The 27982-nt window shown below is 35.2% G+C and overlaps 1 protein-coding gene across 1 annotated transcript in view; it reads right to left on the reverse strand.

The window, feature by feature from the left end:
* LOC115889874 (frizzled-2) overlaps window positions 1–23258 on the reverse strand; it is a 141819-nt gene extending 118561 nt beyond the window's left edge. The window contains exon 1 of the mRNA XM_030909959.1: window positions 23010–23258. The gene's annotated coding sequence lies outside the window, so the exon portion shown is untranslated. The remainder of the gene's footprint in view (window positions 1–23009) is intronic.
* Window positions 23259–27982: the final 4724 nt, after the last annotated feature.

Here is a 27982-nt window from a genome sequence, read left to right on the forward strand (position 1 = left end):
TATCATTTTTTTATCAGAAAAAATAAAAAAGTTATAAGGGCAAAAAATCAATCCCAGTTTACTATAAAATGCTTCAATAGACCACAAAATTACATTCGCAACAAAATCGCAAATCGCAACTCCTAAAAATTCAAACTCGCAGATAGAAGATTATCACGGTCCTAATTTACAAAATCATAATCGAAGCAAAATCGCAAATCGAACTCGCAACTATAGCAATATTGGTTGCCTAATTTTAGATTACGATTTTAAAATCGCTGCGCTTGAATCGCAGTTTGCGATTTGTTGCCATCTCTACTCCCAAGTAATAAAAATTCATACTGTTTTCAAAAGTTCAAAACAGTTAGAACCAGAGAAAAAGCTTCACAATTCGTTTGTAATAATTCATACGTATAAATACCTACTGCCGTTATTTACTGTTAGCTATAATTACATGTTCCTCGAAAATACCTAAATGTAATTGTTTTAACCGCCTACTACCAACGCCGTTCAAAGGATTTAACTCGTATTTCCTTCGTCGGAAGCAGCGACAAAATAGCACCACTGCACCACAACTGGAGAAATAAGTGAACATAGATGGGTCATCATACAGTCTCAGGACATACAGTGTTCGCTCCTTTTCTAGCTAGATCTTTTGCTTTTTCACTATCTTCTATCCCTTGGTGGGCTAGCACCCAGAGCAGAAAAAGTTTATTTTCTTTGCCTAATTTGTTCAGTTTCCCTCATTCATTCATTGTCATTACTCGTACATTGTGACATACACACATACTGCCATTACTGTATAGCTGTAACAACCGGAATCAGAAAAGAAGATAGCTTAAGCCCAATCCTGTTTAATACCATAATGCATGAAATCATAAATGGAATAAAGCAAGCTGTGAGAGGATATCGACCGGGAGATCAAGAACTAGAAATAATATGCTATGCTGACGATGCAGTAATCATGTCTGAAGACGAAGATACTTACAAAAGCTTCTATATAAGTTCCAACAAACGGCATGAACAAAACAAAATCCCTTACAATATCTAGAGAGCCTAGAAGATGCAAACTCGCGATATACGATTAGAGTGTAGAACAAGTGATGTCAATTAAATATCTAGGGCAGGGGCTTGGAACACCCTCAAAAAGGAAATACCACTCCTGCAACTCCCAGTGGACGATATGCCAAGAACGTACAACTTTGACAAACATGTCAATGTAGTATTGAGCAATAAGAAGGATTGGAAGAGCGAAACGCTTGCCCAGCAGTTAAAAGACCATACCATAACTTGGTATACTGATGCTTCCAAAACCAATACGGGAACAGGGATCGGAGTGTTTGGGCCGAGAGCTAATTACTCCGAACCAATGGGCACTTACCCTAGTATCCTACAGGCAGAAATCTACGCTATCGAGAGATGCGTACAACTTATCTTAGATAGGAACTATCGGAAACAAGAAATAGCCATCTTATCTGATAGTCAAGCAGCGTTAAAGGCGATCAACTCAGTCTCAATCAATTCGAAATTGGTCAAAGAATACATAGAGAAGCTGAATAAATTAGGCAAAGAAAACAAAGTCCTCCTACACTGGGTGCCTGCTCACCAAGGGATAAAAGGCAATGAAAAAGCAAATAATCTAGGTAGAAAAGGAGCGAACACTCCACTAACTGGACCAGAACCGTTCTGCTTTCCAAGTGGTAACCAACTCAAGGAGGAACTCAAGAACTTGGAAGATTCCATCCGCAACCTGGAATGGAAATCTTGCAATGGTCTAGGACACTCGAAGAAGTTTCTGAGGGCTTATGATCAATAAAAATCACAGATCTTCCTAGGTCTGAGTAAGAACAATCTTCGGATTGTCACGGGGTTTTAACAGGACACTGTCTCCTCAATGAACACCTCAGTAGATTGAAACTAAGAAGAAACGGCGAATGCAGATTCTGTGGGGAAGATGGTGAAACACCAGTACACCTCATCACTGAGTGCGCCGAGACGACAACCATTCGTGCCATGAATTTTGGTACGACTGATATTGGAGATGGAGAACTACCCTCTATAAAACCGTCCCAGATACTGGCTTTTGTCAAAGCCCTGGGACTGTATGATGAGTTATGATTCAAGAAAGGGGGACACAATGGATCTGTAGGGTCGAAGTGATTAACCCCCCTCCCACTCATTCTAAATTCTAAAAAAATTCTAAAATATCTAGGGGCAAATATAGCAAGGTCTAGGAATCTCAAGGAGAAAGTTAAAACCCAAACAACTACGGCTTAGGGTATGTTTTTTTATGAGAGGATGAGTGGTATAAAACATCAATTCTGCTAAATGGAGTTCGTCTAGCGACCCCTCTAGGTTTACTTATTTCTCTGGGGCACTAAACCTTCGTATAACGCCTTTACCGAGAATCTTTAAAAGCAACGCACGGCAAAGGAGAACCTAGAACTTGGTCTGAGGAATTAACGTACCATAAATAAGCCAATAAACGTTGTGCGATTGCAAATTGCCGCCGCCTTTCGTTCGCTGCTTTTAGCTAAACGATTTTCACGGTGAGAGAATTTCGAGAAGTGTGTAAATATAAGCGCCGAACGACTACGCTGTGTTAAATTACACAGTGCCATACAAAAAAATATATTGGAATTCTTCGTTTGCAAGCTTTTTTATATTCTAAATTTTGATATTCTCGTTGCCGTGCGAATCGTTTTCTGAATACGCGTTGACCACATATTGACAGCATCGCAATTTCAAAACTATCTAATAGACGAATGTGGATAAAACCAAAGGATAAAACAATGAAAAATGTCAATGTTACCTGAATTTCATAACCTATTGTTGAGTTATGTCAACCTATTTTTCTATGGATATGTTGGTTATGTTCTTATTACACGACGGAAATGTTGAAGACGCTTCGATGTTTTGAACAACATTTTCAATGTTTTGAACAATGATGTTTGACCATCAAAATCTTAAAAAATGTGCTACAATACGGATATAGTATAATCCTTTATCTCTAATGGGCTTACTCTCAAAATGTTCTCTGAACTTCCAGAATGCACATTAAACCATCTTACTACTTTAATTAACGAGTCATTCCAAAAAGGAGTTTTTCCAAACTGCCTTAAGACAGCAATAATTATTCCTCTGTATAAAGGAGGTGATAAAGATGAAGCTTCGAACTATCGCCCAATTGCTCTCCTGCCCACATTATCTAAGATCATTGAAAGATTGGTTTGATCATCAATTTGGATTTCTAAGTAACAGTTGCACAAATGATGCTATGTTCGACCTTTTTAATAATGTATACTCTAGCCTGAATAACCATCACTCTACAGCTACAATTTTCTGTGATTTCTCTAAGGCTTTCGATTGTGTAAATCATAATATCTTAATTAACAAATTGCAATAATAATTGCGGTTTCAGGGGAGTGCCGCTCGAATGGCTTAAGTCATATCTTGGCAACAGAAGGCAGCTTGTGAGGATTGATACGTCTATGTCTTCTTGTAAGCCTATAGAATGTGGTATCCCTCAGGGTTCAGTACTTGGCCCTATTTTGTTTCTGGTGTTTATCAACGACTTTGCAAATCTAGACATTAGCGGTAAAATCTGCCTCTTTGCGGACGATACTGGTTTCACTTGGAGCGGCCCAGATGTTGCGGCACTATATGATACTATATCCAGTGACTTACGCACCATTAAGTCTTGGAGCGATTCTAATCTCCTATGCCTCAACCTATCAAAAACTAAAGTTTTGTCATATAAAAGTACTATACAACCTTTTGTACTTAATAACACTACTATTGACGTCGTGGACTCTGTGAAATTCTTAGGACTTCTTGTAGACAACTCGTTAAAATGGGACTTTACATTGAAGCTCTATCAAAGAAACTAAGCGCTGCCTGTTTTGCGCTAAGATCAGTTTCTAAGGAACTTAACTCCTCAACCTCTAGAATAGCCTATTATGCCCTTTTTGAGTCACATCTTCGTTATGCCCTTCCATTCTGGGGTACTTGCTGCGCAACAAAATTTGATCGTGTTTTCAGACTTCAAAAGAGAGCAGTTCGATATTTATTGGGACTGAACAGTAGAACTCACTGTCAGAATTTCTTTAAAAATTTGAAAATACTGACTCTTCCTTTTTGCACAATAAAGCGTTGTTTGTTGTTGTTGTTGTCGTTGTTAATTTCCTTCTTCATTTGTGGCAAAAATACCTAGCCAGTTTTGCATAAAACGTTAAATGCCGAACGCTTTTTCGGACTAGTGTAATGGACTTTTAAACATCTCTGTTTTGTATCGACTATTTTATTCAACTTCCAAAGGAATAAATTGTTTCCCTATACATAATGTGTCGTCGATAATAAATTATAAAGTTCTGTTCTCTCAGTGTAGATCTCTGGTCTGTCATTCTTCCTTCTTTTTACCTGCATGCCTTTTTCTCAGCCGGAATGGCCGAGGTTATGGCGGAACGTGTCAAAACATCTGAACATCGTGCCACCGCCTCGCTTGATTGATCCGTTAACGACGCTACGAAACCTTTTCCGAAATCCCGTTCGGCCTTCCAAACATTTTGTTGAGGATTTAAACAATGCAATTACCCAAATACAGTTACCGTAAAGCCGATGACATTTTTTTCATAGTTGGCATATCTACGGAAATATTTTTTGTGATCAACTAAAGAGTCAATAATAAATTTGTTTCCGTGTTTTTTCCTCGGAAGATTGATGTTTTAACAGTTAGTTCCCCATCTCCGATATCAGTCGTACCAAGGTTTATGGAACAGTAATGAGGTGTTCTGGTGTTCCATAAACTGTGGTAAATGGTGTTCATTTTTCCCACAGAATCTGCATTCGCCGTTGTTTATTAGCTTCAAACTACTGAGGTGTTCAATGAGGAGACAGTGTCCTGTTAAAAATCTCGTGACAATCCGAAGAGTGTTTCTATTTAAATCAAGGAGAATCTATGATTTTTCTCGGTCGTAAATCCTGAGAAATTTCTTCAAGTATCTTACACCGTTGGAGAATTCTTCAGGTTATGGATGTGTTCCAGGTTCTTGAGTTCCGCTCTAAGTTGGTTTTCACTTGAGAGGCAGAACGGTTCTGGTCCAGTTAGTGGAGTGTTCGCTCCTTTTCTAGCTAGATCGACTCTAGTTTTTTCAATGCCTTCTATCTCTTCGTGGACTGGCACGCAGAGTAGGATGACCTTATTTTCTTGGCCTAATTTGTTCAAGCTTCTCTGGACATTCTTTGGCATTCCATCGTTCTTTTCCCGTTTTCGATAGTTCCTATCTAAGATAAATTGTACGCATTTTTCGATAGCGTATACTTGTGCCTGAAAGATGCTGTGATATGTGCCTATTGGGTAGGAGTATTTAGTTTTCGACCCAATTACACCTACTTCAGTCCCTGCTTTGGTTTTGGAAACATCAGTATACCAAGTCATGGTATGGTGTTTGACATGCTGAGCAAACGTTTCTCTCGTCCAATTCTTTTTATTGCTCAATACTACAGTAAGGTGTTTCTCAAGGTTGTATGTCATTCGCTGGGAGTTAGAGGAGTAGAATTTCCTTTTTGAGGGTGTTCCAAGCCCCTGACCTGAAAATTCTCCCAGTATTGTTTCCGTCATTTTATATAATTATTTCGTTTGTTAAAATAAAAAAAAGGAATGAATGTTGAAACACTCCTACCTACAATACTACAACCAAACCAAACCAAACCAATCTTCGCTGAGAACAGGCAATTGAAGAAGAAGAGTTACTTAATAAAAGTCACAACAGTCTTTCATAAAAGATATAAGCAGTTGAAAGTGACGAGAGACACTTAACCCAAGCGACTCCGATTTTTTGTTACAGATTTACACATCTAAATATCCAATTACCAGACATAGAAATATCTGACAATCCGAAATAATAAACCGCGAATTCCTACGTTGCCGTCGCCTCGCCATATAATTTATCGTCCGTAAGGTGACACCACCGCTCGAGACTGTTAAACTGGTCGCGTTGCTCTCGAAATTTATGACACCGGTTCCACCTAACTTCGCGCTTATTCGATTTACGCGGCCCGTCGCCGAGCAATAAGAAGAACTAAACAATAATAAGCCATCGGCCTAGGCGAGGCGCCGCAGCGTGGGCCACTCCGGCCCCTATCTATTCCTGGCCAGAGGGCGGGAAGTCGTCATAAAGTTGACAACTTTACGTTTGGCTTGTACTTAAGTACGTAAGGTCGATTAACAGTGCTGGTCTTTTGTAATGAGGCGAGGATATAATTAATTTTCGAGTTGCGAAAGGTTGGACACCTAGCTCCTAACCAGAGCTGCAACAAGTCAGTTTTAAAAAGACTTAATTCTTAAGTCTTAAATCATTTCTAAAATCAAAATGATTTAAGTCATAAGTCTTTGACTTAAATCATTTTATGTCAAATCAAGTCATTTTTGTAAAGATTTAACTCAATATAACGTTATTTAAGTCGTTTTTATGACTTAAAACGAGTTTTGACTTAAATCATGATGATCTGCAAGTTAAGTCAGTAAAATGACTTAAATCCATATAAATACCCTCAAGTCGAGAAAACCGGAATTCAATTTAAATACTTTTTTTTAAATGTTAATATTAATTTTCTTGTATTACCAATTAGCGATTTTCTTACTATTGTCATACTAGTAATTTATTGTTGGTATAGATGAGACTAAAACCACAAAAATAAAACGGTTAATTTTCAGAACAACTACAAACACAAAAATATGTTTTTATTTATAAAATGTTGTAGTACGTATACCATTACAGTTTAGGTGTCATCGAATATGTCTATTAAAAAGGAGTGATGTGTTTTGATTTGGCAATGTCAATTGCACAAGTCATTTTGAAAATGACTTAAATTTTAAGTCTTAAGTCCGCTTTCGAAAAATGACTTAAGTCATTAATATGACTTAAATCAAAAAAAGACTTAAGTTTTCTGTGAGCTTGCAGCTCTGCTCCTAACAAAGAAAACGGCTAGAATTTGCCATGTTTTTCGGCTCGACATAAGTCGAATAGGACTAGAAATAAAAAACAACCTAGTTTATTCCCATAAGACACAATAAAGTAAAGTATCAGTGTCAATAATTGTGAATTAAAAACGGGATTAATGTTGAATTAAAATGGTATTAAGAAGTCTTTAATAAACAGTATACAGGGTTGTCCGAATCCCGGAAACTTCGGCAGTATATTCTACAGATAAAAATAGTAAAACTTTGTATAAATGTACGTATGTCCGAAAATGCTTAGTTTCGGAGATACAGGGTGTAGAAGTTTCATTTTTATTTCGATTTTTTCCAAATAATTTCTGAAGTAACGTCAATAATTGGACGAAAATTGGTATTTGGGAATTTTTTGACATGAGGAATTTAATTTTGATGTCAATATGACTCCTACATATTTTTTTTACTGGTTTGAAAACTAATAAATTTTTTTCCGTATCTGTATAAAAGTACCGAGTAAAAGAATATACATTTAAGACATTTTTACGTAAAAAAAGACAGAGAGTTCACGAGATATTTGGGATCTAAATTATCAATACCTGTCATCATTGACATAAATTAAACATGTTGACTAAATAGTTATTAGACTGAAATCATAAATTTGAAATGTTTTTTCTGCCAAAAGTTCGACAGAAACTGTTTTATCATCATTTTTCCACAGAAAAATTTATGACTAATTTAAGAAATAAAAAGTTCCCAAATTTATCATTTCAGTCAAATAACTATCTATTCAACATGTTTATTTTTTGTCAATAATGACATGTATTGACTATTTTCATTCAAAATATCTTGGAAACGGTAGCTCCAAGACCTTTTTTACGTAAAAAACGTCGTAAATGTATATTCTCTTACTCAGTAGTTTTATACAGGTACCGACGAAAAGTTATTAGTCTTCAAACTAGTTAAAACTAAAAAACTCCCAGATACCAATTTTCATATGGACGTTGCTTCAGAAATTATTTGGAAAAATTGAAATAAAAACGAAATTTCTACACCGTGTATCTCCGAAACTAAACATTTTAGGACATATATTTATAAGAACATTTATACTTATTTATCTTCTTATGAAACGTAAATTGTGCATGTGGTTCATTCCAATGAACCAATCGTAGGAGACGATTCAATATGAGAAATTGAATCGTGTGATTCGATTCACTAAAAAAATCCTAATGCCCTTCACTAGTTGGAAGCACAGATTGCCATCAAGGAATCTTATTGAAAAAGCGTATATTTAAAGAAACCATTGTTATGGCAATTTCTATAATATATCAACCACTTATAAAACATACCAACGCTGTCCTCCTCAGTGGACAATCTCGCTTTTAAACTTTCCCCAACTCTTTCACGGGTACATGACTTCCTCTGGTATATAAATCCAGTAGTTTTAAGATTTAGTTTAGTTCACACATTACAACGATCAGTATTATGATTGAAACATTGACAATGTCAGTCCAAGTAGATTATTTCTATGTTCTTTATTTTTTCATAATTCTTCAATGTCTACCACTTTCAAACATATGTATAAATTGCAAATTCATTTGTCAGTTGTTTTTTTAGGGTTCCGTACCAAAAGGATAAAAACGGAAACCCTATTACTAAGACTTCGCTGTCCGTCCGTCCGTCTGTCACAAAGGTCTATCTTATGAACCGTTATAGATAGACAGTTGAAATTTTTATAGATAATGTATCTATGTTGCCGCTATAAGAACAAATACTAAAAACATAATTAAATAAATGTTTATAAATAAAAAAGTATTTTCAATAAACATTATCTTTTAAGTAAGAATTTTACATAGAATCTTTCAGGTCCTCGGTGGCCGCGTGGTTAAAGGCGTTAGGACTTTACGCTGCTATGACGTTGGATCCGTAGTAAGGCAGGTTCGAATCCTAGTCAAGGCGACTTCTTTTAATAGTTTTTTTTTAATTTTTACATATTTATTTTTAGTAATGTGTTTCTTCATTTTTTTTTTAAAATTACTTATACGCGCATTCAAAATTTCAGCTGAATCGGAAAAAAGTTTATAGTGTCTAATATTGTATAGATAACGAATGGTACGGAACCCTTCGTGCGCAAGTCTGACTCGCACTTAACCAATTTTTTCAAATCGTTTGATGTCGACGTACGTTCTCTCAGTGTACCAAAAACGAAACCGAGAAGATGAACCACCTCTACCAGCAGAATAAAAACGACTACTAAGCACAAACAAAAGAATGGAAGAAAGGAAAAGGAGAGATACTCTCCGTCCTCCTTGCTCCGATCTCCTTCGCCATACATCTGTGCGCCTCTCTTCTAGTTAGAGATCGACCCTCGTTAAGTCGGATGATGGTCAAGGTTTTGCCCGTCAGGTATAAGGCCGTTACGGTCGTTTGTAGCCCAGGAACAGGTGGAAAGGTGGAGTTATGGGGCGTTTTATATGGGTCCCTAAATCGTTTTTGCCGTGCGGGGAAGAGAAATATGCGGATATGTTCTGATAAATCTCGGATAAAAAAGAGTTTATTAAGAAAAAAATCTAAAAGAGTCGTATGTGACGATTTACATCTACCCCAGCATCCTTCAGATAGAAATCTACGCTATCGAAAGATGCGTACAACTTAGATAGGAACTATCGGAAACAAAAAATATCCATCTTATTCAATAGTCAAGCAGCCGTAAAAGCTATCAGCTCAGTAACCTTCAATGCAAAGTTGATGAAAGAATACCTAGAGAAGCTGAACAAATTAGGCAAAGAAAATAAAGTCCTCATATTCTGGGTACCGGCCTGCCAAGGGATTGAAGATAATGAGAAAGCAAACGAACTAAAGCTAGAAAAGGAGCAAACAGTCCACTAACTGGACCAGCACCGTTCTGCTTCCCATAAGTGGAAACCAACATAAAGCAGATCAGCAGATGATTAAAACTGAGTTAATCTGCTGATGATGCTAACTTGGTTAGCAAAACGCGCGTCTGGTGTAAAAAGGTGCGTATCCACCAACGAACTTGTCGCGAGCAGTTCGTGAACAGCTACATACGCTGTTCGCGATCAGTTTGTGGAGAGTTTGCAGTCCTGTTAGCGAACTGTTTACAGGATACCATAAATTGTTTGCTTTAGTCCGCTTTTGGTGTTCGCCGAGTGTTCCACGTTTTCTGTCTTGAATGTCATGGCTACGTTTGATACCGAAAACCTATCGTTAGCTTGCGCTGCCTTTATTGTTATATCCGAAGAAAATAATAAGAAAAGACCGCGACGTCATCCATGATACTGGCAGAGAAGTTTTTGCAAGCAAGGAAGAATTACAGTGGCAGTCATTTACTGAAAGACTTAAAAGTCGATGATGCAGCTGGATTTAAAAATTTTTGCCGTATGTGAGTTACTGATTTTGAGTATTTACTTAATTTAGTTGGACCTAAAATTGCAAAGCGTAATACCAACTACAGAGATGCGATTCCCTTACATGAACGGCTGGCAGTCACACTACGATTTTTGGCTACAGGGGACTCATACACTAGTCTGATGTATGTATATATTTAAAATATCAAAAACAAGTGATATATAGAATTGTCCCCCTTCTCGGGAGACATTCATTTCTGCGGCGAACTCTGCCCATGCATCAAACTTTTTTGTCTTATTTCTATACTCAGTTAATTTCACATTCCACAAAACTTCTTTTTCTCGATATTTTTCTATTAAGCATAAAACTTTTTCATCTTCAACGACGCGATACTGTTGAAACAAAACGACTGACTGATCGGCAATAGCGTCTAGCGTCTCCACCTAAATAAACTTTGCGAACAGTTCTTTAGAAGTTACCGACAACCGACGGGAAATTTGGCGAGCTGCTTGCGAACTGGATCAACGGTCCTTTTGTTACGCGATCAGTTCGCGATCTTAACGTGATCATTTTGCGAACAGGAGAATAACTGTTCGTGAACAATTCGCGAACGCTGGTGGATACGCACCAAAAGTAAAAGTGTTTTGGTGGATTGTTCCTACCTGTTTTGAAAGGTTCCAACTCCCAACTGTAACATTGGAAACATTGTTTTTTTTTCGCTATAATCTTTTTTATGTGCCCAGCTCTAAAATAAGTATGTTGGCTGTAGACATTTTAACTTTACCATTACCAAACAGCCGCAACCGAAAGAACCTTTAGTACTTACTTACGGATTTATTCATCTGCCAAGAAAAAACAGACGTACAGTGGAAAGGACTGCAAAAAATTATTACATAATTATAATTTACTAAATAGAGGAGAACATCTAAAAATGTTAGAAGCTACTGAGAAAGAAATGGAAGAAGAAAAAGATATCGATTTCTAAGTACCTAATAGACTTGACTCAATTAACTAGATGACCACTATATCCACTATTACGTACTAGAAAGCCGGTCCTACACGATGCCTCCAACGTTGGTTCCAATGTTGTAAGCAACACGATGTGGCAAATGTTCATGTGTCCAACGTTGGAAGGTGTTTTCCACATCAAGTGGGACAGGATTAACATAGATAACTCTGGCTCTGACTAGTTTAAATAACGTAATTTTCTTTTTTTGTAATGTTTTCACAGTTTTGAACTGTAAAAAAATGCTATTATTTAAAAAGCTATTTTTTATTATTACCAATGTTACCGTAATAATACGTAATATTACCGGTAATTCACTTTCCCCTCAATGAACACCTCAGTAGATTGAAGCTAAGAAACAAGGGCGAATGCAGATTCTGTGGAGAAAATGGGGAAACACCAGAACACCTCATCACTGGATTTTTGGATACTATTGTCACAAATTACCTATAACAAATGCGAAAGAACACCGAATTACGCGTTCAGATTTCTGTGACCTTCAGAAAGAGTTCATAGACAATCCGCATCAATGTATAGTTTGCGTTAGTATTTGTTTGGGTGAAAATAATCTGCACCAATATGTTATCGAGGCATATAATCTCACAGTAATTTAATAGATTGCTCGTCATATTATATCAGTTCGTAGGAGATTAGGAAAAAAAGATATTTATATTATAAAAAAATTAATTTATTTAACAAAATTTAATTAAAGATGTGACAAAATAGTTACTTTTCTATTGGTTCTATCGGGCTTTTTTCGACTATATAAATCTTTATTTTTTGTAAACTTTAATGCATAAAATATTTTCAATCTAATAAATAATTTAATGATGTAAATAAGAGGAAATTTCTCACAAGGGTGGTCAAATTCTATAGTTTTCATTATATCAAACAGCCTCTGAATGTTTTCTTCAGTCAAAAAACAAAAAAAAAACTCATCAAAATTGCAAAACTCATCAAAATTTAATATAAATAATTTTTTCATTTCCAGTAAATAAAATGAACAAATTTTTCAACTTTCATGATCAAAGGCTTTTAAATGGGTAAATAATTTCCAGGGTTATCCAGAGATTCGGATTCTTTTGCAAATTTTAGACAAATATCACATTGATGTATTTGAAGACCCTTTTAATTGATGTAGTCAAACATAATTAAAGGCATTTTGAGTTGAAAACATTTCTCAGAGGCTGTTTGATATAATGAAAACTATAGAATTTGACCACCCATGTGAGAAAATTCCTCTTATTTATCATTAAATTTATTAGATTGAAAATATTTGATGTATTAAAGTTTACAAATAAAAGACATATAGTCGAAAAAATCCGATAGAACCAATAGAAAAAAGGACTATTTTGTCACATTTTTAATAACTTTGTTAAATAAATTAATTTTTTATACTATAAATATCTTTTTTTTTATATAATAAACACATTTGTATCCCATTTTAAATAAGATATACAAATTACCAAAACTTAGAAATAACAGTTCAAAAGTTCAACAAAAATCCTACACCCGTTTTTAAAAAGAAACATATAACCACGCACTATGTCATTCCAGCAAGCGAATACGACACAGCATAGGTTTCCGGACTAAACGACTGGTGTATTTACACCACTCAATAGGCATGTGGGGTTTGCCGAGCGGTTTCCGATGCAGTCGCTTTCTTTCGCATCTTGTAGTTAATTTGTGCTATTGTATTAATTTTCTTCAAGTAATTTTAGGGTTTTTACTGTAATCTTAGGGAAATATCCACACACAACATGTAAAATTCTAAATATATTCTGTATATATTACTGTTAATTAACATAGTTATGTGGTTTTTGAAGGCACTGACGTAATTTCAAACGTCTGAATCACAACCCACAAGCACACCACAAGTCTGATAATATAACATGTTGGAAAAAATACCAATTTGTGAAATCATTTTATATTTGAAACTGATAAAAAATTAAAATTCGCTCTTAAATTCGCCCTAGATTTACTTATTTAGCTGAATAATAGGAAAAAAATATTTATTTTATAATAAATAATTTTTGTAATTTTTAGGTAAAATGACTAGTCAGTCATTATAGTTGATTCCGTATCTTTTTATTATGCCTGTATTTCAGGACATTGTTTAGGTAATCTGGCAGAAACTGTCTCGAATAAATCTTTAAAAATACTGGAAAATTTCGAGCAATTTGAATAAATCTTATCAAGTCAAAACAAAAACTGTAAAATCAACCTAGCCCACTGCTTAAAAATAAATTTTTCACTCATTACAACACGGAAAGAACGTAACAGTGTAAATTTAGAGAGAAAAATTATTTATAAACAAAAAAATTACGTTATATAACAACATTAGGCTCAACACGAAGCAAATAAAATAAAAAAATAATATACAGGATGTCCCATTAAAAAAAAACATAAGTTTGAGTCATATTGTAATCAATGACATCTATAATAATATATATCTATACTTTTTTTGCTCAGGTCAAAATTAACCGAGATAGGGTGGCTAGAAGCTAGGGGATGATAGAAAAAATTAAAAAAATATATAAGTTGCTGAAAAATTCATATATTTAACATTTTTTTAAATTCACCCTGAAAAGAGGCGTAAAAATATAAATAAAGCGTTTTTTTCAAATTTCAGAGAAACGGTAAGGAGGTGAAAAAATTGTTTCAATAAAAGTTGTCTCCTAGCTTCTAGCCAACAATCTTGGTTAATTTTGATTTGAGCAAAAAAAGTATAGAAACCATTTTTATGTAAAACTGAACGCTCTACAACTTTTATTTGAACTTTTTTTTCTAGTCCTTACCGTTTCTGAGAAATTTAGAAAAAATAACTTTATTTATTTATTTCACACCTTCCCGGGGTGAATTCAAAAAAATCTTTTACAGCTCGTTTTTAGATCTTCCAAAGTAACCTAGGTATATCAAAAATTCTAGTTTTTCCCAAAACTTCCTATTTGAGGGCCTATTTTATTAGACTAAAATCTGTGTACAGAGTTTAAAAATATATACTACTTAGTATGTGACACTTCGTTACACTGGCAGTAGATCGAATCAAAACTTATCTAAACTCAGGTATACATCTTTTGTGTTTCTCCGTCTGCTTATCCTATTACCTAATCTGTTTCATTGTGCGCGAATAATACGGCTCTATTCTTGCTCCAATACCCTCGTCAAATTTAGCCGAAATAATTTCATTTGAGCCGGACAACGCCGCTGCCGACAAGGTGACAATCTTCAATCTGTGCCCGTCACCTGGCACTGAATAAATCCTCTTTCCGACCAACACCTTAGCACACCCGAAATAAATGCAGCTTCCCAGCTATTGAGTAAAGCGAGATTCAATGGCTATAGGGAGACCTTTTTTAGTTCTGCCAGTTTTTTTTCGGTAAATTCGGTCTTGTGTCGGCAAATATAGTATGAAGAATTGAATTACCGAGAGAAATTTCAAACAATGAGACCTGTAGAAGGCGGCAAATTTAAAAAGAATTAAAAAACGTGTTCTTTGATTTCCGTTTTTAAAAATTTATGGCACGAAATCGCCTAAGTTTACGAATCGAAAAAATTTATCGCATAAAAATGTTAGATATTTATACAAAACTAGCGTGTACCCGCGACTTCGTTCGCGTTGAATTAATCATTTGTAATGGTGATGATAAAGCAAAGCAAGAATTTCCATTAACATACAAACCGGATAAAATTTTCTCACATTTATGTCAGCATGAGAAAAAAACAATCGAGAAACCCCTCCTTATCGAACCTCTACACCCCACAGTCAATCCGTTTGCCAAAAATCAGCTTTAAACGTCAAGCAGTTTAAGCAGAATCGTGATTACTCAATGGTCATATTTTATGAAACACCCTGTATACATTTTTAAAAAATCTTAAAATATGTAAAACAACAAAATAAAATATACGTGTTTAAGAGTTTTTCCGAAAAACTCACCGGTTTTTAAATAAAAATATTCTAATATATGAGGGGTTGTTTCACCCCCTTAGAATTCGAGTTTCGAAAAATCCCTTCTTATCGAACATCTACCAAAATTGAGCTTCTTAAGTTGAGTGGTTTGAGCAGGATCGTGATTAATCAGTGAAGCAGTCACTTAGGTCAAAAGGATTTTATATATTAGTATTTAGTATAGATATCCTTCTTCTTCTTCTTCTTTTAGAAGGCGTATCGCCTGTTTAGTTCCGGTTTCCTCCTCGTCTAAGCAACTCTTGCGAGGTTGACTGCCAACTGTCTTGCCAACGTTTAGGTGGTCGTCCAGTAGGTCTTCTGCCATGGGGTACGTTGTTGCGAATTATTATGGCCATTCTGTCGGGGCCCATTCTATTGACATGCTGGTTCCATTCTCTTCTTCTCTGCCTTATCCATCTGACAACGTCGTTTGTTTGGCACTTTTCTCTTATGTCTACATTTCTCTGTCTGTCCCTCAATGTGTATCCAGTTATCATTCTTAAGGTTTTCATTTCAGTAGTTCGTAGGATTCTCTTTGTTACTGATGTTTCCGCACCATATATCATCACTGGTCGTATGCAGGTTTTGTATATTCTTGACTTACATTCTGTACTCAAACGTTTGTTTTTCCATATGGGATATTTAAGATGTCCTGATATTGCGGCAGCTTTATTGGCTTGTTTCCTTACTTCTTCTTCCAGGAATCCTGAGCTTGTAATTTTGCATCCGAGGTACTCGAATGACATTATCTGATCAATAGTTTTGTTTTTTATTACCAATTTGCACCGTAGAGGCTCCTTTGTAATGGTCATGCATTTGGTCTTATTTGTGGAAATTTGCATGTTAAGTTGTATAGATATCCAAATGAGTAAAATTATAGTCATAATTTCAGACAAACCTTAAGAGACAAATCGAAGGTACCCATGTATATATTACAATGAAAGTCGAAAATCCAGTGAATGTTAATCACTACGAAATGCTAACAACTAAAGCGAAAATGTATGTGTACATTTTGCAGGCGTACACAATAATCCGGCTTTTTGCAAAAAGACTAGTCATATTATAAAAACGCTGACTTTTTAAGCAATAGAAATTATTTTTACAAAAGCCTATCTATTTTCAGTCACTTCGCAAAAAGCCTAATCAGAATTAGGCATATTAAACAACGATGATATTTTCTGTGCACTTCTGCAAAAAGAGTGCCTGTTTTCAGTCGTTTTACAAAATGCCAAAAGAGAATCGAGGCCCGGCAGATTAAAAAATGATCAAAGTTTAGTCAGCTATGAGCATAAGCATAATGAATAATTTACACTTTAATTAACAAAAATACTCCATATTTCACTATGCAAAAACAACTTGAATCCTATTTCATAAATTTTATTTATAATTAAAAATATTAAAACCTTAATATTAATATCTCATTTAATTATTATACTCTGTAATTTGTAATTCGATTCTGTGTACAGGGCTGCTTCTTTGAGGAACGTTACTTTCTTTTAGAATAAAATGAATTTAGATCTTTATAATAATCATCCTCAACCATACTCTATTTAACGGAATTATCATTTTTTGTGTCATTATTTTCAAATTTTGAAAGAGAAGTTCAAGAAATGTCGTTGGATAAATTTAGGTTAGTTATACTTTGGTTATACCAATGGAGCGTAAAATGTTTTGTGCAATCTGACTAGTCTTTATTAGGCATTTTGCAAAGCGACTGAAAACAGATAGGTTCTTTGGAAAATTACCATCTTTTGTTAAATGCCGAGTTATTCGATACGCCTGCGACATATACCCTGCTGGCAAGCGAAACTTTGGGTCGGCGTTTACATGTATAGGAGTGAGTCGCTATGGCAATCTAGTAAGTCGGAGAAAACAAAAATACGAAGTATTTATTACATAACTACTTAATCTGACGCTAGATTCCATGCGCTTGGGAAAATACTCAGCTTCTGTCTTTATTCAGTACATCTTATTTTACTAAGCGTGTTGACCGTACTCTTCGTACACATGAAAATCGGCACCCAAGACCAGAAATGCCGACCCTAGTATCAACTACTACCACTATATTATCTACACCGAGATTTACACCATTTTTTAACTTTTTTCTCTTTCTCAAAACACAAATTAAGGCAATAACGCGCTTTCTATTACACTTCTGAGCGGTACTTTTACAAAAGTACCATAATCAGCACACCGACCAGTACAAAATACACACTAACACGATTTAGTTAATCCCAGATCAAATCTTTTTACGTCCTGGGCGTAAATAAATGGGAGCAATTAAAAGATTTCGTTGTTTGAACGAACATTTAAACAGGCAAAGTCAATATTTGGCCGGGACTAGTTGCTAGCTCTAAATATACAGGGTGAAGAGATTTCTCGAGATCTTTCTCTAAATTTTGTTCCATTTTGAAACTAAATAATAACATCAACCACTTTGAAATCCCTAGATTTTGTAGAATAACTTCAATTCGCTCCATTTAGATGCAGAAAATTTTAAAATAAGAGCATATTTTAGATGAAAATCATTACTTCTATGACTTGTTACGTCTTGTAACACCCTGTATACTGTATGGAACACAACTAACGCACATACAAGCACACATAACACGTCCTTGTTGAAACGGCAGTGAGTCTGTCATGTTTGCGCTCTTAACTACTTGCTTTCTGATGATATACATACACGACGGAGTTGGTGTATTTAAAAGTCAGTTTAAATAAACCAACGTAGGTTTCCTGAATGTTTGTCTACGGCAAACTAATCTGTGTTAGTGTTCTCTGTAGAACAGGAAAAATAATGTTGGGAGTAGTAGAATTTAGAACAATTTAGTCAGACGACCTGCTAGTTATTATTACAAGTTGTGTTCTAGTTTACCCCGATTTGGGAAATTTTAAAATCAAATTACTTACTTCGTTGTTTGACATTGTTTTAGCTAACTAGATACAGCCAGCAATAAAAATAAAGTGAGTCTCAAAATGAACTTGGCAAAAACTAAAGTAATGTACAAAAAACTAATGGACAGAAAAGACATTCTAATAAATAACAAAACACTGGAAATAGTAGAAGAATGCATACTCGTATATTTGGGACAACTAATACACAGCTCAGGATCTCTACTACCAGAAATTAACAGAAGAATTAAGTTAGCATGCGTAGTACTTATGGAAGAAACTCAATCATATTCAAATTTAGAATGCCACTTTATCTAAAGAAACATTCGACCAATGTGTACCTTCTTAATCCTAGACACGGACAACGGCATCATTACAGAAACAGATAAAAAACTCTCAAGATGTATGGCAGTACATGGAGGAGCTCTTCAGAAACGAAAATAGCGACGACATAACTGCAGGAACTGGCAATATAGGGCCCACCATTACACAGGAAGAAGCGATAGCAGCTATCAAACGTCTGAAAAACAACAAGACTTCCGGACCGGATCAGATACACGGAGAAGTTCTTAAACTGCTGGACTCGGAACAAGTTCAACTACTGACCACCCTATTCAACAAAATTTATACAGGTGGTCCAATCCCAAACGACTGGCCTGCTATCAACATTTATACCACTTCCCAAGAAGGCAAACGCGACCAAATGCTCTGATCACAGGATAATTAGTCTGATGAGCCACGTCCTAAAAATCCTCCTTAGGAAGCTCGATGAAAACGTAGGTGAAACTCAGTTCGGCTTCAGAAAGCGATTGGGCACCAGAGAGGCTCTGTTTTCAATACAAGTCCTAATCCAACGAGCACGCGACGTTAATGTAGATATACATCTACATTGAACGCAAAGACTTGCGTGCTTCATAGACTTCGAAAGACCTTTGATACAGTCCAGCATGACAAATTTATCTCGATTTTACAGGAATCAGGAATCGACGATAGAGATACAGAGATAATAGCAAAACTTCATCGTCAACAAAAGGTCGTGGAATCGAGAACGAAACTTCAGAAGAGTTTAGTGTAAGGAGGGGAGTGCGACAGGACTGTATATTGTCGCCTCTGCTATTCAATGTGTACTCGGAACATTATTTAGAGAGGCACTAGATGGCACAGAGGATGGGCTGCTAAATAAACGGAGAAATAGTACACAATTTGAGATATGCAGATGATACCGTTCTGTTGGCCGATACCGCTGAAGGTCTCCAAAGACTTATAGATCGTGTGGCGAATACATGCAGCAGATACGGAATGAAGATGAACTGCAAGAAGACTCAAACGTTGATCATTAGCAAGAACTACATCAACAACTTTCAGTTCACTGCTAACAACATCGTTCTCCCAGCGGCCGAGACAGTTGCATACCTGGGCTGCACCCTGACTAAAGACTGGGACCACTCTCGCGAAATAAAACACCGAATCGAAATCGCGAGAGGGACATTTAACAAAATTCGAAATATACTATGCAACCTGTCCCTCAACGTCCGCACTAGAATCAGAATCCTGAGATGCTACGTGCTCTCAACCCTTCTGTATGGAGCAGAGGCGTGGACCCTTACCGACCCATCATGCAAATGTGTGGAGGCATTTGAGATGTGGTGCTATCGGCGCATGCTTAGGATTTCGTGGGTGCATCGCGTGTCAAATGAGACTGTACTACACCGCATCAACAAGGAGTTGGATTTTCTGGTGAATGTCAAATGTAAAAAACTGGAATACTTCGGACACACCATGCGGAACGATCAGCGGGACGCAGACGAATATCGTGGCTGAGAAATCTACGAACATGGACGGGATTGACGTCAACAGCTTTGTTCAGAACGACAGTGAACAAAGTAATATGGATCAATGTGATAGCCACCATCCAAAGAGGATAGGCACTTTAAGAAGAAGTATCTTCAGTGATGACCTAAATGCATGCGAAACCTGGACACTTAAGACGGACATCATAAGGAAACTGCAGGTCGCACAACGCTCAATGGAACGAAATATTCTGGGAATAACCAAGAGAGACTGTAAAAAATACGAGTGGATACGACAAAAGACCCAGATAATAGATGTCATCCACAGAATCAAATCCCTCAAGTGGCGATGGGCAGGACACCTGGCAAGAAGGACAGACAACACATGGACCACAAAAATTACAGCATTACGAGAAATCAAGACACCTAGAAGGAAGACCAAACTTGAGATGGGGCCATGATATTAGCAAATTAGCAGGGGTAACTTGGGTTCGCATAGCCAACGATAGACAACATAATTGGCTACACCATAATTGGAATTTGGTTGGCCAAATCGATTGGCCTCAATCATTCATTCGTACCACACCATAAAGTTGGCAAAAAAAACTCCCACTTCACAAAGTTAGTTGGGTCAGTTAGTAATTATAAAAAAACAAGCTTACCTCTATCTATGACTATAAGTAAGAATTCCTCTATATTTACATATTTCTTTAAGAACAAATTTCTCAATTTATAAAAACTTGCAACACAATTAAAATTAATTTTCTTATCGCCCGATTATATTATTTTATTTTTGTTAATTAGGTAAATAAATAAACCGTTTAAAAAAATGTCAATCAAAAAAAATCTAATTCCGATAAAACCAGAACTTTATCTATTGAAAATTCACAAAGAATAAAACAGTGTTATAATATACCCGGTGTTAACAATAAGTTACAATACCGGGTGCGTCTAAATATAACTTTTTTATTTTTTCAGATAAAAAAACGAGATTTGGGGTGCATTCCGTTGCTTACCTTGGTTATGGTTTTATGTTTCGTTTCTATCGGTTTCCCGAAAGTTTTCTTATTACGGAACACGGTTCCTGAAAAACTCGGTTATAAATGTCACCAAACTAACCAGCGCGAGAAGGCTGGTTTTTCTGGTTTTGTTTGTCAATCATTGTCATTTATGTGACACAAATCAAGCAAATATTGGAAGTTCGAGTGAAATTCTCATTTTTAATTTCTAAAATTTGTAATAATATTTTGTATTTACATCCAAAAGCAATGGAGGTAGGCAGTAAAGGTAAATAAATTTCATTAACTACTTAAATAGAATTACTTTTTAAGACCACTTAAACTTGTCATGCAGCCATTGTTTCTTAAAGTCAGGAACATCTAAAGAAAACATGAAAAACAAGACAACAAGTAATCGTGAATGTTTTGTAAGCTATAAAAATATAAATATTGATTAGATTTGTTTATTTATTATTGATCTATTTTAATATTTGACCTGCAAGTCTTCACTTGGGCTGTCTAACGAGTTTAACAGTTTATTAATAAAGTACTTTTCAATACTAAACTCCATTGAAAAGAAGAAGCGAACGTAAAAGCAGCGGTACATTAAAAATGCATAAAAGATAAATTTTATAATAGAGGTGTTGTAATTTAGAAAACGTCAACATTTGACGTTTCCAGAATTTTACCAAACTGATGTTTTTCAGAAACCGCTCTTTATCGGAGTTTACCGGTCTGGTTCGCCTGGTTTTGCAACGGAATACAGCCTTGGTATGTGGTATATGACATAAATTAGGATTGATTGACGTATTCAATTGTTTCTGTTCACTTCCTGTTTCGCCGGAAATGACTACAACCTTTGATTTTTTGAAAACGACACTCTGCATAAAATGACATATCCATAAATGGTCTTCCGTTTTCCCGTCGGTTTTATCTGGCATGTAAAACGTTTATGTGTAAACGGGGCTTTAGAATGCTAACTTTTCGACATACACTGTATAAAACGTGACAAAATCCTATTCACTCATATCGCAGACTGCTTTTCCTGATACTCGTTCGCCGTTCGACATCATTATCAATATTGTTTGTGGAATTCGTACCGACTTACGGAATGTCATAGCTCATCAATCAAGTCGAGATTCAGTCGTTCGATTCTTAATCCCTTTCGAGGTTGATGTAAACCAGAAAAAAAACAACGACCGACTGCTACTTGTGAAATCGGTTCAGATATTGTATAAGTAGAGTTGATATTATCGTGATAAATTTGAAGAGTTTATGAAAATGTAAAGTTACGCAAGAAGAATCTGTTTTTAGGAAAACGGAGACATATTTTGGAGAATATTATTTTATTATTATTATTGCTTAAAAAAGGTGCTCGGTGGCGCTCTACGTACCTCTGTACAGGCTCTCGTCTAACAATCTCAAGGTAGTGGGTTCGAATCCTACACCCGGCCTTTCATGAGCCGACTATTTTTATTAAAATAAAAATAGTTTGGGTACCTTGATATTCCAGTCAGAGAGAGTCACACTATTTCAATAGATTGCTTGATTCTTTCCAGGTATTCTTATTGTTAATATTTCAATTAAAAAAAGAGCATCGTTTCCAACATTAACTGAAAATTTATTGAAGCACTAGGTCAAATACAATCTCTGACTAGGTCGCGATAGGTACTTTCACATATTTGCCGTAAATATATTGAAAAGAAAGAGTTAAAGTTAGTTTAAACATGAAGTAAATTAATATCAGCTTAGTTCCAAAAACCAACACTGGTATTAAAAGATAGTAAAGCATGTAAAGCTCTAAACAACCACTAACTGTAACTTTAATTCACATACAGGTATTCCAGAAATATTGAATTAAAACATCCAGTTTAAAGTTACGATATTCTTCTTGAACAAGCTGAAAATCTTTCCACAATCGCCATTTTTCAGGATTTGTTTCAAAGCCAGCACGGCGAGAAATAACAAATTCGGAAAGATCAGACAGAAGGCGAACATTCCTCGATACCAACAATACATTATCCTCTAACGCGTCATAAACTCACTTCTGTTTATATTCATAAACTATTCTTACCTTGTGATGTTTAAAAATACACGACGGGGCACACAACGTTTAATCCTGCAAGTAATTTTGGCACAGGCAACACTCCGGCTTATAATTCATTCGCTCCTCACCCGATAAATTCATTCAATAAATATTTACGCGCACAAATCTACCTCTTTGCACTGAACAAGAGTGAATTATTATATCCAAAGTTACAAAACGCGAATCCAACCGATATCGACGGAAAAACTGACACTACCATCCCTTATAACGACTCAAGCCGGACTGAAATGCGCGGAACGCCGCCAAACGCTTTTCATGGCGCGTTCGGTTTTCGACGGGCCGGAACCGCGCGAAGACCGGCGTAACCGACCGAAGTGAGATGCGGTCTTCGCGTTAAGGCAGGTATACACGGACGGGAGGTTGAAAAAGGGCACTATTTTGACTTTTGTCACTTGAGAAACGACAATTTCTTCGGTTTAAATCATTCGTTCTGTGCTCGGAGGTAGATACTAGACGCAGAGGACGTAGGTTTGATTTATTGGGCAGGTATAATTTAGCTGAGGAGACATCGTAAAAGTCTATTTAATTTTATGACAGCAGCGCAGCGTTGCTTGGAATTGGATAGTTATTCGGATTGTAGTAGGACGTTTATGTTTGTGTGGTATATGGGGAGGGCAAGTTGTAAAATATAAATTTGCAACTGTTTATGGTAAACAAAATAGATACAATCTATTTTATTGTTAACTTCTTTCAGGACGTATTAAAATGATTATATTGACACTAGACTATAAAGTATTCCAATGGTTTATGAAGTTATAAAGAGATATTAAGACAAATAATTTGATTATACATCTATAGCAAATCTATAACAAATGACGGACTCAGGAAGGGTAGCAAAAAACACCGACATATGTATTTTTCAAGAAAGGTTTGACGTATTATGTAGTTTTTACATAAAAAAAATCTGAATGAGCTTCAGAAAATTTATTTAGGCTTCATCAGAAAATGAGAAAAAAGCTTTATTAATGTAAACAAAATAACATTCATATTTAGTAAGTAAAAAAATTCTATTCTTGTTGCAAAAAAATATAGCAAACGATTAGTACAAATACAAGTAAATTAAGATCATTGAAAGACTATAAAGTCGAACCATCTTAGATTAGATTGGGTTGGGCATTTAAATTTTTCGAGATTTTTAGGATCCTGGGATTTAATATCGGGATTTCGGGGATAAACACACACCGGGATCCCGGGATTTAAATATCCCTGTTTGGAAACCCTAGATCCCACATTATAATAATTATTATAGGTATTATTGTCATGAATTTATGCTTCATGCTTCACACATATTTTTTTAAAATTCTTCTTACAGCTTTTTTAATATACCTAATCATTTCAATGGAGGTGTTTTATCTACAGTATGTCCCCGGATTGTCTTTACAAAAGGAAAAACTTTTTTATTATTGACATTTTGAGAAAAATGCATTCTTCATAAAAAAAAATGCTTGTTCTAAAACGGTTAATCTCGTTTATAACCGAAATTCCATACCGTTTTAGAGAAAATTTAAAAAAACATGAAAATATAGTTGAATGTTTTCCTAAGCCGTAAAAATCAAAAGGCCTTTCTATGATAATATCATTCCTATTTCATTCGTTGTTAGATTGTTTTTGATAGAATTTTAATTAGCGTTATATTTTTGGCTGTTTTAAAATGCTAAAGAAGTACAAAATTTATTTAGTTCAATGTTACGGACAGGGTGATAATAGTTGACAGTAACAACAGCAAAAATATGACGTTAATAAAAATTAATAAGAACCATCTATCAAAGAATGGAATCAAAACGATATATTACCATAGACGCCTTTTGATTTTTAGAACTTTTAGAAAAAATTCAACCATATTTTCATGTTTTTTTTTTAAATTTTCTCTTAAACGGTATGGAAATTTGGAAAAGTATAAACGGGATTAACCATTTTAGAACAAGCAAAAATTTTAATAAAGTTTTTTTTAAATGTTTTTCGTTTAAATGTCAATAATAAAAAGGTTTTTCCTTTTGTAAAGACAATCCGGGGACGTACTGTATTTTAGGGATTTTCTACAAGGTATTTCTATAAAATAAAAAAAAATTATGTGTAACACATTGTATTTTATTTATAAAAATAATAGAAAGCAATAATATATTTGAATAAAAATGCCGAACCGCTCAGATATCAAAAGCTTTGGTTTGGATCGCGTCCGCTGCAAGAACAACGCCAAATAGTACCGTATGATCGAGAGAAAAACAACGGCGTCAGCGATGGCTATGAAATGAAGATCGTCATTTCCAAGCCGACTGGGCGCCGTTATTTTTTTGTCCTTAGATATGGACACTCTAATCTAAACCTGTTTCGTTTATCTATGCTTTAGATCAAGTCATATCAATACGAAACCGTCTCCGTACCGTTTCTGCACATTACTCAAAATTATCAAAGTAAAAAAAAACATCGAAATTAGTGTCCCAATAATAAAGTAATAACTCATTTACGTCTATTTCCAATAAGGAACCAGTCTTATCTTCAACCACTTTTCTAAACTATCCGACCAACTGCGGCCTTTAAAAGGTCCCGATAAAAACCGACTCTCTCCGGTTGCCCCGAAAATTATCTACGGACGATTTAGTGCCCCGTCAAAACCGATAAATTCTCATAACTCGGCCGGGACAGACAAATTCTGTCGCTGTGGGTTTATCTGGAACTCCGGAGTTTCCAGGACTTTGGAAAAATATCACATTTACAGAAGGATATTGCCAATTATTAGGAAAGCAAGTGCTTTATGTTAAAGGACCTAATGGCGGGTCCAGACCAAGCAGGCAAAACAAGAACAATAGTTTCTTTGATTCATGCAAAAATTCTTGATTGAAAAGGGACATTTCTTGATTAAAGAGAAACAGACACTTTTCTTAAACCAATAGCGAATATTATTGACCCAACTAAACTTTATTTTGATCTCTTGAGGCATATACAGGCATATTACGAGGTATATTAGTTTCTGATAAATTTAGGTTTTCCTGGTCTGTAGTAAGTAACGGTGATATTATTTTCCTCGATAGTAGTTATTTCTGCTTCTTCACTCCTTGGTATTTTTTGGGGTGGTTCATCATTCTACAAATTACAAAAAAATGTTACATCACGATTAATCAAAGTAAAGCAAATAAATTATTAAAATTATAAACTTTGGTCACATTTTGAATTTTTTAATACGACGACTTGAAATTCTAAAATTTTTTGCATAAAAAAATCGATACCTATATTCTTATTCTATCTATAGTCACACATGCATTATCTAAACAGGTGCATTAGGTAAATGTCTCTTACCTTCAAATATAGCAAATAAATGCTCTAATTTCCATTTTTTCAGAAACTCCTTTAAACAATCCATATATCCTAAAATTTGTCCATAAAAAATGACAAATGCATGTTAATAACGATCACTAATTTGTTATACGATATGCGTTTAAAAAGCAAATTATGCAAAATTCCAAGCAACAAAACCAGTGCGTACTATGATGTGCGATCTATGAAATGCAACGTACGTCTGATCGGACTGCCATACCATGCCGACTGATTGTATATCTATACCGTCCTTCGTCATCGTCTTTGCATGTCGTTATTATTTTTCATCAAAAGAGTATTTAGCTATTGGAAAAATGGCCATGTTTCTTGAATGAAGTACTTCCTAGCGTATTTTTCTTATTATCTTAAAACAAAGTAACTTGCACTTGGTGGAATGAAAATAGATTCAAGAGAAATTTTCGAATTTTTCAAGAGAACCAGTTTTCTTGAGTTAAGAGAGTTTTTCTTCAGGCAAAATATTTTCTTTTACGCTAAAATAAATTCTCTTGCCACTACATTTTTTTTTCAAGAACGATGACGACTTTAGTTCAAGTCTATCTTTTTTATCAGTGTGGTGCTAGCATCTAGTCTCTTATTGGTCTAGTTATCCGATCGATAATTCAAAATCCAGGCTTGCGCACTACGCTTGAGCAGGCCTAACTGAGTGACATATACAAATTCCTTCAGAGGATTTATATACCCATATTACCGGCTCGGCTTCACAGAATGTAGTTTAGAGACAATATGGTTACTTTATAAATATATCGGGTATACACCCTTCCACGGTTGGAGTTTATTCGATATAAAATGACACGACAAATTTTCGCTTAAAACAAAATTGTATTTTAAATTTCAATCAAGTATGCAATGGCTGTGTTAAAAACACTAATATTTAATCAAGGAGCCTTGAAAAAATAGATTTGATCGTCTAATGTTTTTAGTGTCTTGTCCTGGCCGGTTAAAAGATGCCCAATTCGTATTTTTAATCATATCTCAATTTTTTCAAATGGAACGAGGGTGGCTCATTAGCATATTTGAAAACCCCACTTTTTTACGAATAATTTGGTACCACACACTTGGTATTTCGAGTCAAATTGTCGTTATGAATCGCATGTTGGTTTCAAATAAACTATATTCGAAAATGTCAAAAGTTGACATTCTATTCAGAGTGTCGAATTTCCAACGAATAAAGAAACAAAGTACCGAGGGTGCCATTTAAAAATCAAAAGTTGTAGTCATTTCCGGTGAAACAGGAAGTGACCGAAAACAATTGAATACGTCAATTAATCCTAATTTATGCCAAATCTCGTTTTTTTTTGTCTGAAAAAATAAAAACGTAATAAGGGTGAGCCACTTTTGAGACGCACCCGGTATAAAAAAAAGGAAATTGTTTGGAGATTTATTTAGTTTAAAGGGATTTATTCAAAATTAGTCAAACAAAATTCAATATTTTATTAATATTAAAAAATATATTTTTGAAATATCCCATCTCTGTAGCATTACTTTTTACTCTCCGGTTTCCATGATAATTAAATCAATTCCCAGAGTCTAATAATTTACATTGAAATTCAAAATTATTTATATGGCCAACCGATAACACACCACAAGTATTAAACTTTATTTCGCTC

This window comes from Sitophilus oryzae, unplaced genomic scaffold, assembly GCF_002938485.1.
Source record: "Sitophilus oryzae breed Bouriz unplaced genomic scaffold, Soryzae_2.0 scaffold_857_pilon_pilon, whole genome shotgun sequence".
Classification (NCBI taxonomy): Eukaryota; Metazoa; Arthropoda; class Insecta; order Coleoptera; family Curculionidae; genus Sitophilus; species Sitophilus oryzae.